This window comes from Thermobia domestica, unplaced genomic scaffold, assembly GCF_964235325.1.
Source record: "Thermobia domestica unplaced genomic scaffold, izTheDome1.hap1.1 HAP1_SCAFFOLD_144, whole genome shotgun sequence".
Taxonomy (NCBI): Eukaryota; Metazoa; Arthropoda; class Insecta; order Zygentoma; family Lepismatidae; genus Thermobia; species Thermobia domestica.
The window spans coordinates 256891-276511 of record NW_027655896.1 but is presented as its reverse complement, the minus strand read 5'-3'; the positions used below and the strand labels follow the sequence as shown (position 1 = coordinate 276511).

The 19621-nt window shown below is 33.9% G+C and overlaps 1 protein-coding gene across 1 annotated transcript in view; it reads left to right on the top strand.

Annotated features, from left to right (window-relative positions):
- LOC145676395 (uncharacterized) overlaps window positions 1-19621 on the top strand; it is a 45649-nt gene that overhangs the window by 4408 nt on the left and 21620 nt on the right. The gene's annotated exons all lie outside the window — the stretch shown is intronic.

The following is a 19621-nucleotide window of genomic DNA, read 5'->3' as shown; positions in this document are numbered from 1 at the left end:
TTTCCTTCTCTTGCTATTTGTATTTATTTGATTTTAGAGCGGTAGGAAATTTCTAAGATTGTAATATTCTTAAGGACTAAAAGAACATAATGACAAAGAAAATTTTGTTAAGATTTTGGTTCAATAAATATATATTTATTAATAAGGGACGAATGCGAACAGTGGCAGCTCGATATTTATGAAAATTGGTACCCTGACTAATTGTGGATCGCTACTCATCGTAATGATAGTCACTCAGTAAGGAAATACCTTTTTTAACGGCCGTAAATACCTTCTTTAATAATACTTTTTCCGAAATGTGACCAGGTGGGACTATGCCGAGTTATACCCCACAAATGCCGGAATAAGGCAGAAAATGAAAAATGTGTGCAAGTTACCTGATAACTACGGAAGGTGAACACTGACCAATAACAAAGCAGTTGTGTCATACTAGTAGTCTTGCGATCCCAGCAAAAAATTGTAGTATTTTTAAGGAAATAAAACCTACACCATTGATGGCATTAAACTTGAAAGAAAAGAAGCAAGATGTGGATTATGAGTGTCGCCAAATAAGGGAGATATAAGGTTCTAAATTTGAGAAATTACGGAGTCCGTACATACAAACGAACAAATGTACAACAAACTGTAATATGTACTTCTCCACAATTGATTGAGTTTAAGCCAATAGAGTTAAATATTCATAAGAATATGTGTGATATTGTTACTCAAACGTATAGTACATAAGAGAGCAATAGTATGAAGATATGCCCATAAATAAATAGAATAGCTGAAGAAAGAAGAAAACAATATGTTAATAATTTCTTCAGAAATATGAATTTAAATTATTTTTATCGTGGTCTAATGTAAGAAAAAACTCTTCCTTTATAAGCTTCGAAAATTGCAAAATTATTTGTGCTACTTCCCACAATATATATATCATGTATGGAGTTCCGTTCGATATAAAGCTCTTAAGTATCACATACATTTCAAATTCGAGTTCTGAAAGTCTGGTAGTTGGAAATACTTATCAGTTCATGCACACATTTGATAGAATAACCAATGCGGGGGAAATCTCAAGTATTAATCTACCATTAAATTTATTTCTCCCGAATTTTACCGAAAAGATAAATTATTATGTAATTTCTTGTCTACCAAACAACTAACAAATGAGTTTTGATAGAGGTGTCGCAGTGGTGAATTCCCTCTTAAGTTAACTCTGACTGCTTTCTAAGTTTTTCTACCTCGAATTTTTGGAAGGATATGGATATTCCTGTCCATATCACGCATTGAAATCTTGGTCGTTGGTCTCAAAAGATCTATTCTTATAATAATGTAGCTTCGCATTAGACCGGGTACGGCACCCTCTAGCTGTACGATAATTATAATTTGCACCGTTGCTATTATTATAATTTTTCCTATTTTCTATTATTATTCCGATAACGATTGGGCATTTTAGTTTGACACAAACTATTTGACCATCGTACTCTTACTTTTTATTTGTGGTCTTCTCGGTACTAACCTGCCTAACATAAGTTCCGTTTTGAGTCTAATGTGGTCGTATACAAATATTTTCAATAAGTATATTTTCACAGTGAGCTAGTGCTCCTATACGCTGGAAAACACATATAAGTCGTTGCTGGAACGCTCCTTGTGCCACCAATGACCCACTTTATGTTTCAGTACGTTACATGTTCTATATCGTTCATTTAGCCAAACCACCGTTGTTCCACTTCAGGCACACTACCCGTTCTCTTGTTAAAAGAATTTCGTTCAGTTTTCTTCTCAGGTTTTCGATGTAACACGGTATTGTTCAGGCAGTTGCTACTGTATGCAGATATTTGTGACCTTGAGGGTGCGGTGGTGAATATAAAAGAAGAAAAACTGTCTTTCAGGTTAGTATTTCCAGGAACGTTTGATTGTTTTCTTCAAAGGTAAGTACTCTAATATACATATAAATATAAAACTGGCTCATTATAGCTAAATGATTGAGGTTATGACGTGTCTAATCACCATGTTCCACAGGTGTCCCAATGGGCTTTTCGTTTAGAAAGATGAAGCCAAATGCAACATATAGTGATTTCATTTGTTGGCATTATGCAGAGGCGTAAGGAAGAGGTGTCCGGGTCTGAATACAACAATTTGATATTTTTATAAATTAAGAGCATTACTTTAATAATGGAAGAAAACATACGAGTATGTGGAAGAAGGGTTCGGATCCATCCTTCTAGAATTTTTTGCCTACGCTTCTGCTGTAAAGTTGACCAGTTTAGTGTGAAAGGGCTTCTTGTTTTTTCGAGTTTACATAAAGATGAAACAACAATGTTAGTAGGTAATGTTTTCATAAAATAATGTGATAATGCATAATAATAGTAAATAATAAATAATAAATAATAATAATAATAAATAATAATAATAATAATAATAATAATAATAATAATAATAATAACAATGAGGTAATGGATGAGGATTATATGGTAAAATTTTACATTCGTGTTTCAGAATGAAACCAAAAGGTATACAAGAGGATGAAATAAGGAATATATTGGAGGAAGTGCATACATCGGACAGTGAAATTGATATTCCTTTCAGCGATGAAGATGGTAGTGATGATGAGTGGGAAGTTTTTTTCTGGTGTAACAGTTGATAATATAATAGAGTCGTTACAAGCAGAAGCAGATAGCAGTGATAAAGAAGATGCAAGAACGTGGGCTTGTGGTAATAATGAAGAAAGTGAAACATCAAAGAAAACAAACAGAAAAACTTACAATTTGAAGTGGTCAAAGAATCGTTATAAAGAGCCAGATTGTATCTTTCAGCAAGCATTTTCTGACCCACCATATGAAGGGAAAACACCCTATGAATATTTTAAGCAGTTCTTAACAGATGATCAGTAAAAAATATATATCAGAGCGGACCAATATTTATCACCTCCAAAAAGAAGGGAATAATTGACTGTAACTTGAAAGAAATAGAACAATTTGTTGGTGTGTACGTAATGATGGGACTTGTTATGATGCCCAATGTGAGAATTTATTGGCAAAGTGAAACAAGATGTCCACCGACTGCAGATGTTTTCACGAGAAATAGATTTCGAAAGTTATTAACGAATATCCATTTTGTAGACAACCTTCAAACTTCCGAGGAAACTATGAGTGATAAATTGTGGAAAATACGTACTTTTTTGAACGCTCTGAGAACGGAGTTTTTGAAAATAGAATCGGAAGAATTCAACGCTGTTGATGAAATCAATATTCCGTTCAGAGGGCGATCATATTTGAAGCAGTACATTCCGTCTAAACTTCATAAGTGGGAATTCAAAGTTTGAAGAAGAGCAGGAACGTCAGTATTTCTTCATGATTTTCAAATATACGAGGGTGCGTCGGAAGACAAAACTTGTCTTGATATCGGAGGAGATGTTCTTATGAAATTATGTAAAACATTACCTAAAGGTCAAAACTATAAAGTGATAGCTCACAACTTTTTCACCAGCATTCCCCTAGCACAAACATTATCGAGCAAGGATATCGTTTTCTTGAAACAATCCGCACGAATAAACCGCAGAACTGTGAACTAGCTGACGAAAAGGATCTAAATAAGAATGGACGTGGCTCGTATGACTGGAAAACAAACAACCAGCATGAAATGTGTGTTGTACGCTGGTATGACAACAGGGTGGTGACACTTCTATCAACGTTCAACGGACCCGAACCTTTGGATGTAGTCCAACGATGGGATCGAAAAGCAAAGAAACACGTTCAAGTAGAAATACCAAAATCTGTGCGAATGTATAATCTCCAAATGGAGGGAGTTGATTTGCAAAATTACCTTACTGCAAAATACAAGTATTGTATTCGTTCTAATAGATGGTATGTATTCATATTTTTTCACTTCATAATGGCTTGTGTAGTGAACAGTTGGATCTTGTATAAGCGTCACTGTACTCAAAATGGTGTGAAACATATGTAGCTACGAGATTTCCAGTCAAGTATTGCACACAGTTTGCTGAAATGTGTCAAGACAATGTCTAAGAGGAGCCACTAATCTCCACGTAATGATCAACCAAGGAAAAGAAAAAGTCGCACATTGAAGCCTTCTGCAGATATAAGGAAAGATCATATTGATCACTGGCCCTTATGGACAGATGAACGACAACGATGTGCGCATTGTGTCAAGTATAAATCGTTTCTGAAGTGCTCTAACCTGCGTTTGTTGAGTTGAGCTGATTTTGAGTTTAACGTCCTGTTCAGCAGCGAGGCTATATGAGACCTGGACCTACTGATTAACGTGGAATCCGAATCACATGAGCTCCGGCCGGGAATCGAATCCGGGCCACCCACGCCAAAGGCGCGTACGCTAACCGCTTAGCCACGGAAGAGCTCTGGCAAGCGTTTGTGTCTCATAAAAGAAAGAAATTGCTTCTATAATTATGACAATGATTGATTTTATTTTGACTGATGGTGTTATTCCTTTATATTTTTCAGAATGCAGGACCAAATTTCTGAGGTAGTGAGCTAGAATCAGTGATGAAAATTTTCCGGAAAATTTTCCGATTCATAAAAACATACTCCACTTATTCCTACATCGTTGTTTAGTCGAGATGTGAGGTGGAACATTTTCTTCTATATTTTTCCGGAAAATTTTCCGAGCTTAACAAATATCAGTGATTAAGTAACAGTTCGTCAGTATTCATAAAATTAATTGAATTGATATATAGAAATGTTAAAAAGTGAAAGATCTTTTAAAGAATCTGAAAATTTTCATAGCTTAGACAATTTTCAAATTTTTCATGAACCGAAAAATTCTCTCTCCTGTACAGTGATGAAAATGTTCCGATTCATAAAAACACACTCCACTTATTCCTACATCCTTGTTTAGTCGAGATGTGAGGTGGAAAATTTTCTTCTATATTTTTCCGGAAAATTTTCCGTTCTTAACAAATATCAGTGATTAAGTAACAATTCATCAGTATTCATAAAATTGATTGAATTCACATATAGAAAAGTTAAAAAGTGAAAGATCGTTTAAAGAATCTGAAAATTTTCATAGCATAGACAATTTTCAAATTTTTCATGAACCGAAAAATTCTCTCTCCTGTACAGTGATGAAAATTTTCCGATTCATAAAAACATACTCCACTTATTCCTACATCGTTGTTTAGTTAAGATGTGAGGTGGAAAATTTTCTTCTATATTTTTCCGGAAAATTTTCCGTTCTTAATAAATATCAGTGATTAGGTAACAATTCGTCAGTATTCATAAAATTGATTGAATTCATATATAGAAATGTTAAAAAGTGAAAGATCGTTTAAAGAATCTGAAAATTTTCATAGCTTAGACAATTTTCAGTACTATGTAGGAACATGTGGAACAATTTTTCATGAATCAAATTAATAAGTGGAGTATGCTTTTATGAATCGGAAAATATTCATGACTTTTAATAAATTGAAATTTTAAATAATAAAAGGGGGTAATTGTACTCTACGAACTGGATGTGTGTTCTCTGCACTTTGCATACACACACACACACACACAGAGAGAGAGAGAGAGAGAGAGAGAGAGAGAGGAGTTGAATTGAGTTGATTTTAAGTTTAACGTCCCTTTCAGCAACGAGACTATATAAAACGGGACCAACTTATTAACGTGTAATCCGAACTACATGAGCTCCCGCTGGGAATCGAAGCCAGGTTGTCCATGCCAAAGGCGCGTACGCTAACCGCTTAGCAACGAAGTAACTCGCAGAAGAAGAGAGAGAGAGAGAGGGAAAGACTGTGTAAAATTTTATTTCCCAACTTGAAATATTAGAAAATTTTCCGGTTCCCGAAAGCTAATTGGAAAATTATAATTTGTTGGTGACTAAATTTTCTCTACTAAAATTCAATTTTGTAGCTCTATGTGCAGTTAAATATAGTGGAAAATTTTCCACCTAACATCACTATTTATAATATCCAAAATTGTCCGGCCTATAAAAAGTGTTTTCCACTTGTTTTTACATTGTGATGAAAATTTTCCGATCTATCAAAATTCCTTTCACTTGTTTCAACAGAGCAATAAAACTTTCCGATTCACAAAAAGTTTGTTTTACTTTTTCCTTCAAAATAATGAAAACTTTCCGACTCATAAAAAGTTCTTTAATTTTTCCATATAAGGCAGAAAATATTTCGATTCATGAAAAATGGTTTAAGGTGTTCCTACATAGTACTGAAAATTGTCTGAGCCATGAAAATTTTCAGATTCTTAAACGACTTTTCAACATTTCTATACATGAATTCAATCAATTTCATGATTGCTGAGGAATTCTTACTTGATTACTGATATTTTTTTTACAACGGAAAATTTTCCGGAAAAATATAGCGGAAAATTTTCCGCCTCACATCACTACCTAGAATAGAACACAGGGTAGATACTGCTTTGTTTGGGATTCCTAATAATGAAAACGACAATAAGCGTATAGGGTATTTATCCAAAGTTAAAATAATGATAATAATAATAATAATAATAATAATAATAATAATAATAATAATAATAATAATAATAATAATAATAATAATAATAATAATAATAATAATAAATGTATAACACTGAATCCAATAAATACATAAATAATAAATAATAAAATAAAGTAAAATGATTTATTTCCCTATACTTATAATAACGACATTTGCTTTCAGAATAGTGTGCTAATATAATAGCTAATATAATAGTGCTAATTAATCGGAATTTTATAATTTTTACTATTTTTGCGACAGCCCAAACTTCACCAATCGATTTTTGTTAAAATAATGTTACTGAATATTATATCGATTTTCATTGCTTCTGCTTGCAGAAGCTACGTGGAGGGAGCTATCATTTAGTTACAAAATAATGTTTCTCTTATCTCATAGAAATATCTGGCACGTTAATACATAATTTTCGTTGAAACTGCTCCTTTAACTAACTGACTTAACTAGTCCCCCAAGTTATAGATTGTTTATGCAGCTGAAATTTGTAACACTGTTGATTGCTTAATTGATTGGTTCATAATCGTTTAGAGTCTCCTTTCATCAATGAGGCTATATGAGATGTGGACTTACAGTTTCAACGTGCAATCTGAACCACTGTTCAATACTCTCCCCCCGGGAATAAATCACCAAACACGATCGTGGTCGCGTGCCAGCCACTAGACCAGTGAAGAGGGCTTGTAATATTGTTCTCTAATGATTTTTATTGGCAATAAGTTATAGGTAATTTTATTATTGTTTTGTCAGCGTAACGAAAATGTCCAAATTACAGTATGATACACTGATTGTGATGTGATAATGCAAGTATTGAACCATTGTGTGGTTCACAATCTAGTTTGCACTTCCTGGACCTCTGTCACCAAGTCAGCCTAAGGCATTCAAAATGAAAGTGTTATTGCTGTGAAGAATGTTAACTTTTCCCCACCCCAGCCCCATTGTCAAGAAACCAACTACCCAATCCCGAGTCAGTGAATCGAAAATCGATCTACAACCGATGAGAATGTTGTGCTCGGGAACTGCATCAATTAGTAAGTACAACAAAATAAGTATAATCCCAGGCGTGTTAAAAGCAGACCTTCACCTTCAAGTGTTATCATATTGCAAAACCCCGCAAAACAATGTGGTGCCCCGTAGATAATAGATATATATCCGAAACCACGCTTCAAAACCATACTTCTAAATTGTTTTCAGTCTTTTATCAAAATAACTTCGGCGTACGATCCAGAGCTCTATCAAATAAGTATGATGTAATCACAATCTCTGAATGTTTTTTTACAGACTGTCATATTGATCGCTATTTTTTTTATAAAAGATATTAAGTTTTTCAAGACAGATATATTGAACTATCAAATACTTATAAGGGAATAATTATAATTTGTGTAATTGTGAAGCTTTCCAGTCTCTCACTAAATATGTCTATTTATGCATTGTACTTACATTCCTACGAACGCAAATGTATGAATTGTTTTATGAATTGTTGAGAGTAATGTTCCAATAGGAAGTAGCATTCTTTGCATAGAAGACTTTAATATAAATAAAAAAAATGAAATGAAATCTTTAAGTTTAACGTCCCACGCTTATGCCGGTTAGGCTAAAGCAGACGGTGATAATGAGAAATGAGTGAATGGTGGAATGAAGAAAGTGGGAGGAAACGAGAGAACCCCGAGAAAACCCACGAGTACCGTGTTTGTCCACCACAAAGTTCACACGGCGCGAGCTGGGATCGTACCAGTGACCCCAAGCACCTGAGGTGAACGCTCTACCACTGAGCCTCCGCGTCCCCATTAAAATAAATCAAATAACAAGTTTAATTTTGACCTACTTTCAACAAATAAATGTAAAGTCTTAAATCACTCTATGTCCCAGTATGACTTCAAGTCCCATAACGACATTAAAATAGTAATGGTCGAACACTTGACTTAGTACTTTCAAATTGTATTGACATTTCTGTAATAAAAGTGTTCTCTTCTTTCTAATGAAGACAGGCAGCAAACAGTTTTACATATCTCTTTCTCATTTAAACACCTGCAGAAACAGAACAAAGAAGTTAAGCAATCCGGTTTTAATTTTAGAAACGCAGATTTCCAAAAGACGTACATAGAACTCCCTAAAGCAAACTCGGAGGGCCTTTCGCAAACGAATGATGTAAATATTGCATTAACTAACTTCTATCTAATGATTAACAACATATTTTCTGTGTGTGTTCCAACCAAAAGACATATCAGCGGAAGTTATCCATATGTTGTTTTACTTAAAGTATAATTAAGAAAATAAAATTCAAGACGTACCACTATAACAAGTGGAAAAATGGATCAATAAATGTACTTTGTCATCGCGATCAATTTCAAACAGTGCCTAAAGAAATAAAATATGATAAAAAAATAACCCAAAAACTTTTATTTTAAATTCAGAAAGCGCTATCGGAAAAGGCCCAAGGCAGATCTGTCCTTTTATTAAACACTAAACACATTTGTTATCAAGCACCCTTACACAGAATGGCCATGATATCTACCATGCCAATGAAATAACATAGGAATTTGCACATTATTTTCATTCAGTTTACAACAATGTACCCATCAGATAAAACGTTGACTCTTTGCTTTCTAATCGAACCGAATGTAATATACTAAACAATATTCAATGAGATGAAATAAAACTCGAAGAAATAGAATATGCTATACGAGCGTTGAAACCAAAGGCATCTTGTCCTGATAACATTCCTCCTTATGTTCTGAAAGGTTGCATTAATGTATTTAAATAGCCACTAAACTTTATATTTAACATTTCTATCAGAACAAATACTTTCCCAGATAAATAGAAAGTAAGTTTAGTTGGTCCGTTACCTTAATCTGGAAACAAGAGAAAAATAGAACATTTCAGACAAATAGCTATTCTGTCGCCCTTTGCCAAAATTTTTGAAAGTATGTTTTGTGCACGAATTATAAATAATGAAAATCCGTTCTTACAACTTCTCACCACGGCTTATTGCGTAAGTGGTAGATCTAAATTGAGATCTACTTCTACAAACTTATCAATTTTAATAAATTTTATAGCAACAGAATTAGGCATGGGCGATCAAGTAGATGTCGTTTCGACCGATTTTAGCAAGGTATTTTTAGTCGTTGATCATGATGTCTTGTTAGTAAAAGTAGCATCTCTGAATTTTTCGAAACAAATAATGGAATATCATTTATCATACTTGCATGACCGAAAACAATATGTTTCATACAAAGAGTATGTAACTGAAAGGTTTAATACCATATCGGAAGTCCCTAAAGAGTCTAATCTACGTCCCCCATTGTTTCTTCTTGTTATTAATGATATTCCTCTGTGTATAAAAACTTCTCAAGTTCTTCTTTTCGCCGACGATCTAAATTGTCTTCCAACGTAAGTTCAATTGATGACTGCGTAAAACTTCAACAGAATCTTCAGAGGGTTGAAATATGGTGTTTCTTGAAACAATCATTATTTTTTAAAGTTAATTCTGTAGTAGTTTCTTCATTTATTTACGTTCCTAAATTCTGATAAAAAAAATAGGCCTATTAAGTGATATGACACCTCTATGATTACTGGGATGGTATAGTCTTAGTGCGGTTTATTTATTTAATTTTACTTTTTTTTTTTAAATCTGGAGCCCGAAAATAGTGTTCCCAATTGTGCTCGAATTAACCAAGTCCATTAGATTACTTTCACCTTACTTTCAAGCAATAACAAGCCCAATGATGCCATTTCGAATCATAAATTTTTATAATCATAAATCTAATAATAATTCATGCAGTTTCCACATGTAATCATAACACTCTTCTTTCGGGTCAATCTCATAATTTGATACCTCTACTTGCTCGCGGTGAAACAAAACAGAGGATCTAGGATGTGGCATCATTGCAAGAGGAAATACTGTCAACATATGTTTTTCCAACTCACAAAAAGATTCGGTCTGGAAAGGGTTAATTCGTCAGGAGCAGCCTCTACTTTTAATTATGTATTTGAAGGCATATTCTTCTGTTAAAATACATTACATATGCACATGTCTTAATTAAGGCCAAGTTTAAGAGTACCGTACTAAGACTGAAAATTTGAAAGTATGCGTTGTTTATAGCCTTACTTTATTAAAACAACGCCAAAGAAAATTGAAAGTTAATGAAAACTTAATTATGATATAACATCAGTTTGAATCAAGAAGTTATGTATAATACTTTTGAAAATGGTAAGCGTACTGTTGTTCTAGTTTACGATTCATCTGTGCATTTCCTTAAGTATATTAAAATCCGGTTCTTTAATGGCATAAGATATTGGTAAAATAGTACCTTATATAAAATGAGGTAATATTAAGGACTGCGTTAGAAGAGGAAATATAATTATGTCAATTTAATAAGCTATCGTGAGATTTACAATCTTTTTCAATGTTTTGTTTGGAGCTTAATATTCTTTATCAGCAGTGAGGTTATATGAGACCTTACTCATCTGGAACATGAGAAGGCTTACCACATTTTCACAGTGAATCAATATGAACAAATGTATGGCAACCCTTAGCTATTTTCGTCAGGTAAGTGCTAACCTTCACGGTAATAAGATTTGTTAAATTCACAATGAAGATTTTGTGTCAAACAACACCAAAATTGTAACCTGGGATAAAAATGGATCTGAAAATGTTGGGGGACACATAAACGTCACGCCTCCCCATGTGTCTATCTTTGCCCATTATATTTTTTGGGAAATGGAGGGACGCCATAGATATTTTTGAAAGTGGGTGTCCCATGTGCCCCCTCACTTTTACCCCTGCTTATAAAAAAACACGCCATCGTTTCAGGGTACATTTCGAAAAAAGACTAACGAAAAGAAGGGTGTGTGTGTGTTATTTTCTCGGGTGTTGAATTGATATCTTTCTTCTTTTTTCTAGCACATTGACTTATATGAGGAAGTATTTTTTCTTTTAAATATACGAGATTTTAATTGTTCAATTTTACTAATTTCTCCTTCTGGCCTATTTAAGTGTTCCTAGCTTTAAACATATTCTTTTATATTAATGTACTCTAATATTGCTTTAGTTTTTATTTATAAATGTTAAAATTGCATAATACAGTAGCTACATTTGGCATAGAATAAATTTAAATACATCTAGGAAGAAATCTCTAAAATTAACTGGCAAAAATTCTTGTCTACTTAAAAAATATGTTTCCTCATATATCTTATTGGGCCGAAAAAAAAACATAATTGTGCAGGTATTCAACATGTTTAACAGCAACTCTATTTTATTGGAATTTAGATAAGCTACAGTTAAATAATACATGTTTCGCTCAACTTTTCTATGAACGCACAACTTCATTACATGCTATCATATAAATTTCCTAGTTTCCATGGTCAAACAGTTTCCTTACTGTATGATATTAATAATAATAATAATAATAATAATAATAATAATAATAATAATAATAATAATAATAATAATAATAATAATAATAATAATAATAATAATAACAATAATAATAATAATAAAACTATTATTATTATTTTTATTATTACTGTTATTATTATTATTATTATAAAAACTTGGGCCATGGTAGTTGTTACTAAAACACAAAACAAACGTATACCTCTCTCAAACAAATATCATCCCCTCATAATAACTATGAAAAAGCCGACTTTCTATCGAAAGGTGTTTGAAGTACTTTGGACAATAAAAAAACAGCTTAGCCCTCAAGAATGCACTTTTTTTGTAAAGTTCTTTCAATTTTCTTCTTCAATTCAACACATGGAATGTGTTTCCTGTCTTCTTTTTAACTGTGAACCAAATAATTCATCGTGAGTTGCACTCAGTTGAGCCCGCGCTTGTTCTTGCACAAGCTCAATTTTCTTAATTCAGCTTGCACACAATCGGGCACGCGCTCATTTCTCTCAAGGCTCTCGCTCACTCGGAAACGCTCTAGTTTCTTTCAACTGTACTTTCAAATGAGCTTATGCTCATTTGAGCGCGCCATCATTTTCTCTTAACTTGGCTCGCGCTCACTCTGGCTCATGATAACTTCTGTTAACTATGCTCGAACTCTCTCAGGCTAGCACTCACTTTCTCAATTGGGCTCCCGCTCACTGGAGCTCGCGTTCACTAATTTCAAGTGGGCTCGTGCTCAGTCGGAATCGAGCTCACTTATTTCATTGAGCGTAAGCCCAAGCCCGCTAAGCGTGTGCAATTGTGAGCCCAAGCCAGGTTGAGCGACAGTGGTGAGCTCACGAGCATCGGGCTCGCGAGATTGGACACCTATGGTAGACAGCAAGAAATGTAGATCTGCATTATCTGGAATGTATATTAATGGCTCGTGAAAGATTATAATTATGAAGAAATGCACAAAGAGATATATTTAGTCTGCAGTTTCACAAAACAATTTAGCCTCTTTTGTGTATCCGATGCTCATGTAAGGCGTTGAACTTCCTGGCCCCTATCTAAATGCTGCAACAACATTTATTAATACTACCAGTAACCGTCATTTTCAACAATTTATTTTGACAATATAGGTTTGATGCCCTTGATAATTATTTCTTCATCATACTTGCTATTTAATAAAGACTGAGACAAGTTTTACGTTATTAGAACCGTAAAAGTGTGCAATTTGCAGAAGACATTTCACACCAAGTTCTCACCTTGGTTCTCAGCGGTGTCTTAGAGTAGTGGGTTAAGCGTTGGTTTCACTTCCCGATGGTCGTGTGTCCGATTCCCGTTTTGCGTGTAAAATGAATTTTTCATCTTCTTCTAAACTCCATACTTCCAATGTAAAATAACACAGAAAATATTCTATCTCCCTCGATTTTAGTGTTGAGGCAACTTTCTTTAGTGCACTAGGAATAGAAACGTTAACTACAAAAAATGGCATCAGCCGTCTTAACCTTGATTCATACTTTCTGTATATATAACGAGTTCAGCGAACACCAATTCATAACGTTGGTAAGAGTGAAATATACGAATGATCAACCACAAAGGTTTCGCTGCAATTGCTTACATATTTCCACTACGAGTACTTCTTCTACTGCTACTTCAGCTAGAAGTATAAATGTTTAAAGTAATTTACCATTTTATATACCATCCTTATCAACAAAAGACTTGAAGTTGAACCAGAGACTCCGTAAAATATAAAACATGAAGCCCAGTCTAGACTTTCCAATAATAATAATAATAATAATAATAATAATAATAATAATAATAATAATAATAATAATAATAATAATAATAATAAAGCGTAAGCAACCAATTACGTAAACAATACCTTCCAACAAAGAAAACTAAATATTACGACGTAATTCAAACCCTGGTATCTGGCATACGAGTTTTATGCTTTACTACTATGCTAACAATTACTCATACAAAGGTAAGAAAATAAACTAGTTGTTACCGAAGATCAAAATAGAAAATTCTATTTCTGCACATGTTGATACAATTCAAAGATGCGTAAATAATATCTGCCGTGTTTTTTTTTCGGGAAATTAGAAGTTAAGCTGAGGGATAATAATCGTAACGGAAAGCGTGATTATCGTTAAAAAACGATGAGATAATCTGTACTTCAAAATATTCGTGTTATTTTTCTCATTAACGAAGGACTATGTAACTTGTTTCTGAGTTTTTAAAAAAAGGAAAGATCGAGTAAGTGATTGTAACACTAACATCAGGAACGTATTAACGAGCATTATATTATATTATATTATATTATATTATATTAATATCTTGTGTATGGTCTTATATGCTACAATTTTAATTACCTAATAGTTTAGTTGGGAGAAGAAGTGATGCGGTAAATCTGTTCAGCTTGCGTCTTCTAGCAGATCACATAGCTGATTCTAGTGGTCTGACTGTGTGTAGTTATAGCTACTCCTACATTCATCAACGTGCCTTGAGTTTTATTTTAAACTTTATAAGTTTATTTTTTCTTATGCGAAGCACCTTCAGTTTTTAGTGTTTAGCAGTTTATTCAGTAATCAAGATATGGAATATGACAAAGATCTACAGTTTCGATCACTATTTGACCGGAGATTTCGCAGTTCTATTGCACATCCCAGCCAGATATATCTATGATTAGTCTACCAGTTTCTTGGTATTTTTGAGTATCTAAGAGCACTGCAATTACAAGCAGAGTCATATAGAATTTTAATTAAATTTGGAAAACAATGTGCCTATGAAGAGTTTGCATCAACCGCTCCACCTTTTCTTAAATTTCAACTTTCGGACGGTAACATTAATGACGTCAAGATCGTAACAGTCGGGGATTCCGTGAAATTGATACGTGAGTACATTACCTATTAGAATGAACTCTTAAGATCCTTGAAGAACATTTTCGTCATTATGAACTGGTTGAAAAGTTGAGCCCCAATTATGGAATGCGCCATTGCCTTCTGTTATAGACAGCTCACTGCGAGTTATTCATATATATCTCCAAACACGTACCCCGTCTCGTATTATTTTGCATCGGTGCAGAATCAGTTTTTCGTATGAAGGACAGCTAAGCAACTGCTTTCCATGCCAATCAAGGTAACATGCTATTTTTAATTGTCCCTTAAAGAAAGGAAAATTTACCACTTCGCTAAACAATACCCACTCCGTATGACCGAGTTTGAAAAAGTGCAATGTTCATGGGTCTTTCCAGGTCTCCCGACGGTCACCTTGGACTTCAACTGAGACCCTTTTCTGTCACCTGTTTTATCTGATACACGTTTGTTTCCATCTTTGCCGACCTTACAATCCATATGAATGTTATTAAATGACTCTTCAAAAATTGCAGGTGTTCAAGACACACTAAGCGCCATTAAATTCTAATTATTGTTTCATCTAATTCCTCCTCCAGGAAGTTTCGACCTTTCAAGAAGAAAAAGCGCCAGCGTCAATTACACCTGACTTTAATTATATGAAAACAAAACAAGGAAAGAGAATCATGCTTCTACAAAAAAGCAAAAACAACTTTATTTCTGAAGATGACACCGGGACAAACCAAACGAAATCAAGACAGTTCCGGTCCCAGGAATATTCTACTTCTGACTCAGAACTGAAGTGACAAGTGTTTACATACTCTTCAGCTGCGTATTGCAGTTGATCTTCAGTAAGAATCAATCAGTGTTTTGGTAACTTTCATGTTTTGAAGTCCAAAGTGTATTTTTGGGGTGGTGCATGTTCTCTTCACAACGTTTTGACGGTTCATGTATCATTTCACTTTAGTAAGCATTTATATTATTATTTAATATTTCCATTGTAGTTAATGCCCAGAGTGAATTCTTTTCATGCGCTTTCGCTCAATATAGACCGACTTAGTTAGGAGTATAATAATACTCTAGTTGAATACTTTATTGACAATCAACGTCCAGACATCTTGTATTAAACAAGTAACGTTTCCATCGTTATGTTTCCTCAGTAATTATGATTCAATTATAAATATAGAACGCAAATCAACGGTAAAACGTTTGATTCGGAAGGGACTTTACTATGCCAGACTAGTACTGGCTTCCGATGACCTATCCATTCCATGTTATATTCAGAACACTTGTTTCCTAGTTCTGTAGAGCCTTTCTAGATTTGTACGTATACAGGACAGGGAGGAATTTTACGTAATTTCCATCTCACCATTATTGCCAAAGGAGTTTCGCATAGTATTTTCACCGTTGCTTTTAATGCTATTATTTAATGCTATTACCGCAGAAGTCTAGTAATTATCACTTCTTCAAAACGTACAAGAGGGTCTGTTGAATAGTACATGAACATAATGAACCTGTAAACAAAACGGATATGTTCTTACTATATCTTATAAAAGCTATTGAAATTATGTAAAATATTTAAATATCATCCTATCTGGTTCCGAAGAGATAGCACTTCAAGTATACAAAAAATTAAGGGAAAATTCTGACAATTAGCACCAACATTTCAAAAATTCTAAATGTGTCCAAGACACAACACTTTCCATTACTCTTAACTAATCAACGAGGCTCGCAGACCCAATACATCATTTGTTCCTCTTTGACTTTGAAAATAGTGAATTGATTTTGTTGTTTTACTGACTACCGTTATAGTTTATTATTACCTATTCTTGGATTAATAAAACAAACACAAAATCTTTGACTATTTACAATATAAATTATTTGCAGTCCGATATACAGAGGAAAATCTAAACATTTAACTTTTGCATATATACATTTGATGATATATACATTAAACGTTCAAAACGTTCGTGTTGAAAATTGAAGTCAATTTTTTTTTGAATTTTACAAAAAAAATGTGCAAGACTGCGAGACCCACAATTTGTTGCCAGTTTTGTCTTGACAGGGTCCCTAACAACATACATTGTTTTCATTTTGTTTCCAAGTGTACCTCATAGTGAAAAAAGACAAATTTGCATAGGTCATCATCTATGTGGTATACGTATGAAACACACTGTGCACCAATAGGATTTCCAATACTTTAGAATGGGGGGATGAAGTTGTCATAACATTGGAATCTTATGATAACATGTATTTTTTGTCTTAATGGTAATTGTTCTCTGAGGATGAAGAGGGTTATTGATCCTGTTCGTACCTCCCTTGGCTACGCCACTGCTGTACATCAACTGAAATTATATACTCCCGTATTTTGTGTTAATTTTACATATAATCAATGTTCTGTGATATATACAGATCTTTGTTTAGTAATGTTCTTGTTTTGTAACGATTAATAATATGCTTGTTAATAGGTATTTATGTATTTACTTTGTTTCGGTGGTATTACTGTATATAAGTGTTTAATATTGTCAAATAAATAATGAATTTAAAAGGAAATAATCCTCATCCCTGTTTTAGTCCACTAGTGGAACAAATTCGGTTTTCGTGAACAGAACTGTTGCTGCTGTTCTCACGTTCTCCTATTGTGTATTATTTATAAGATGCGAGATACTTACCGAAACTCATTCGACCAGCTGAAATACTCAGTAAAATGTTCACAAAAGCCGAAAATGTTCCAGTAGTAGACGAAAACAGTGACGAGGATTAATTTATTTTAATTCGTTCTTTATTTGATCATATTAAACACAAATATACAGTAATAAATCGAAACAAACCAAGAACATAAATACTTATTAACAAAAGGCATATTATTAACCAAGTATTACAAAACCTGAACAATTACTAATCAAAGATCTATATATATCACAGAACATTGATTATGTGCAACATTAATACAAAATGCGGGAGTGTGTAGTTTCAGTTGATTTGCAGCAGTGGCCTAGCTAAGGGAGGTGCAAACAGAGTCGAGAAGCTCCTTCATCCTCAGAAACCAATTACCATTAACAAAGAATACTTATTATCATAAAATTCAAATGTTATAACTTCATCCCCCCATTCAAAGGTATTGGTTATCCTACTGGTGTACAGTGTGTATCATACGTATACCACATAGGTGATGACCTATATACATTTGCCATTTTCAGTATGAGGTACATTTGCAAACAAAATGAAAACAATATATGTTGTTAGGGCCCCTCTTAAGACAAAACTGGCAAAAACATGGGGGTGTTCCAGTTAGTCTTCCACTAAAAAAATGAAAATTAAAAAAATGACTTCAATTTACAAACCGAAAAAAAATTCAAAAAAAAAATATTTTCAGACTTTTCTCTTGTTGAGAACACCTAACGACTTGTTTATGCAAATCGGTTGAGCCATTCAGAAGAAAAAATAATAATTTCAATTTTCCTTCCCGCCTCCTGACACTCCTGCAAAAGAACTTGTGGGGTTAAAAATTTTGGAAACTGAGTTTCTCATAAATATTAATCGATGCTGTAAATTTGGTGCAGATATACTTGGGGGCAGTTTCCACATGCTTATTCCGCTTTGCCCTTCAAACCAAAACAAATTGTATTATTACACATTTGTATGAAATAGAACGTCACATACAGTATCATGTTCTAAAAATATATACAGTATGGCGCTACATTCGTTGTACAAAAGCAGAGGAGTGATTCTTGAGAGTAAACCAAACAAAAAAGTTCCAATAAATATAGGGCGAAAACCCCATCGTTTATGTGTTTTAGGCTGCACAAAGCATGAAATAATGAATTTTGAAGATTCATAGCTCCAAAACTATGGGACCTACCGTAGTCGGATCAAGACTTCACTTAGAAACTAGTATGTGGCTTATCGAAAAATGCGTGTTTCAGAATCCTAATGTCCTTCCGCAACAATTTTTATATAGGGAGTTTTACTACGAGTCTATTATATAAAGTACTTTCCAAGTACCTCCTTAACCCTTATCCGGACAACCGGGGCCTGCTAGGCCCAGTAGCTTCATTTTTCTAAAATTTCTCAATAACCATACATATTTTGAAGACATAAAATACTGAATTGTTCTATCTTTCCTCGAAGTTAAAATCATGAACATATCGAGTTGGTAAAGCTAATGTTATTTTTTTTAAATTTGAAAATCTTTTCCTGACGTAACCGGACAACCGGGGCCTAGGAGGCCCCGTATAACTTTAGTGAAATTGCTGTCAAATATTAGATAAAATTGTCACATAATTATATATTGAACACGTGACTATTGTAACCTTTAGTCGGAACAGTATGCGGCAACAGACATTGAATTTTGAGTGTTCAGCACTTAAAATATATACTAGGCCTAACAGGTCCCGGTGGCCCGTTTACGTTACAAAAATGTCTGGGCCGGGTTTGCTATTCTGCTTGGCGGCTTACAAAAGCGTGACACGAAGTTTCGCTACTTGACAAAAATATATACCGGTACATTCTAACTTGTCTAAACAGTAAGTGACAATAGGCATTGATTTCGTGTATTCTGCACTTAATATAAATACTGGGCTTCACAGGCCCCGGTTGCCAGTTTACGTTACAAAAATGTCTTGCCCGGATAAGGGTTAAAAGTTGTTGCGTGAGTACCGTAGGATTCTAAAACATGTATTTTTGGATAGAGCACATACTAGTTCCTAAGTGAAGTTTTGACCCGACTATAGTAGGTCCCATAGTTTTGGAGCTATAAACCTTTAAAATTCATTTTTTCATGTTTTCGGCAGCCCATAACACGTAAACTATGAGATTTTCGCCCTATGCTTATTGGAACTTTTATGTTTGTTTTACTTTCAGGAATCACTCCTCTGCTTTTGTACCACGAATTTAGCGCCATACTGTAGAAATAAATAT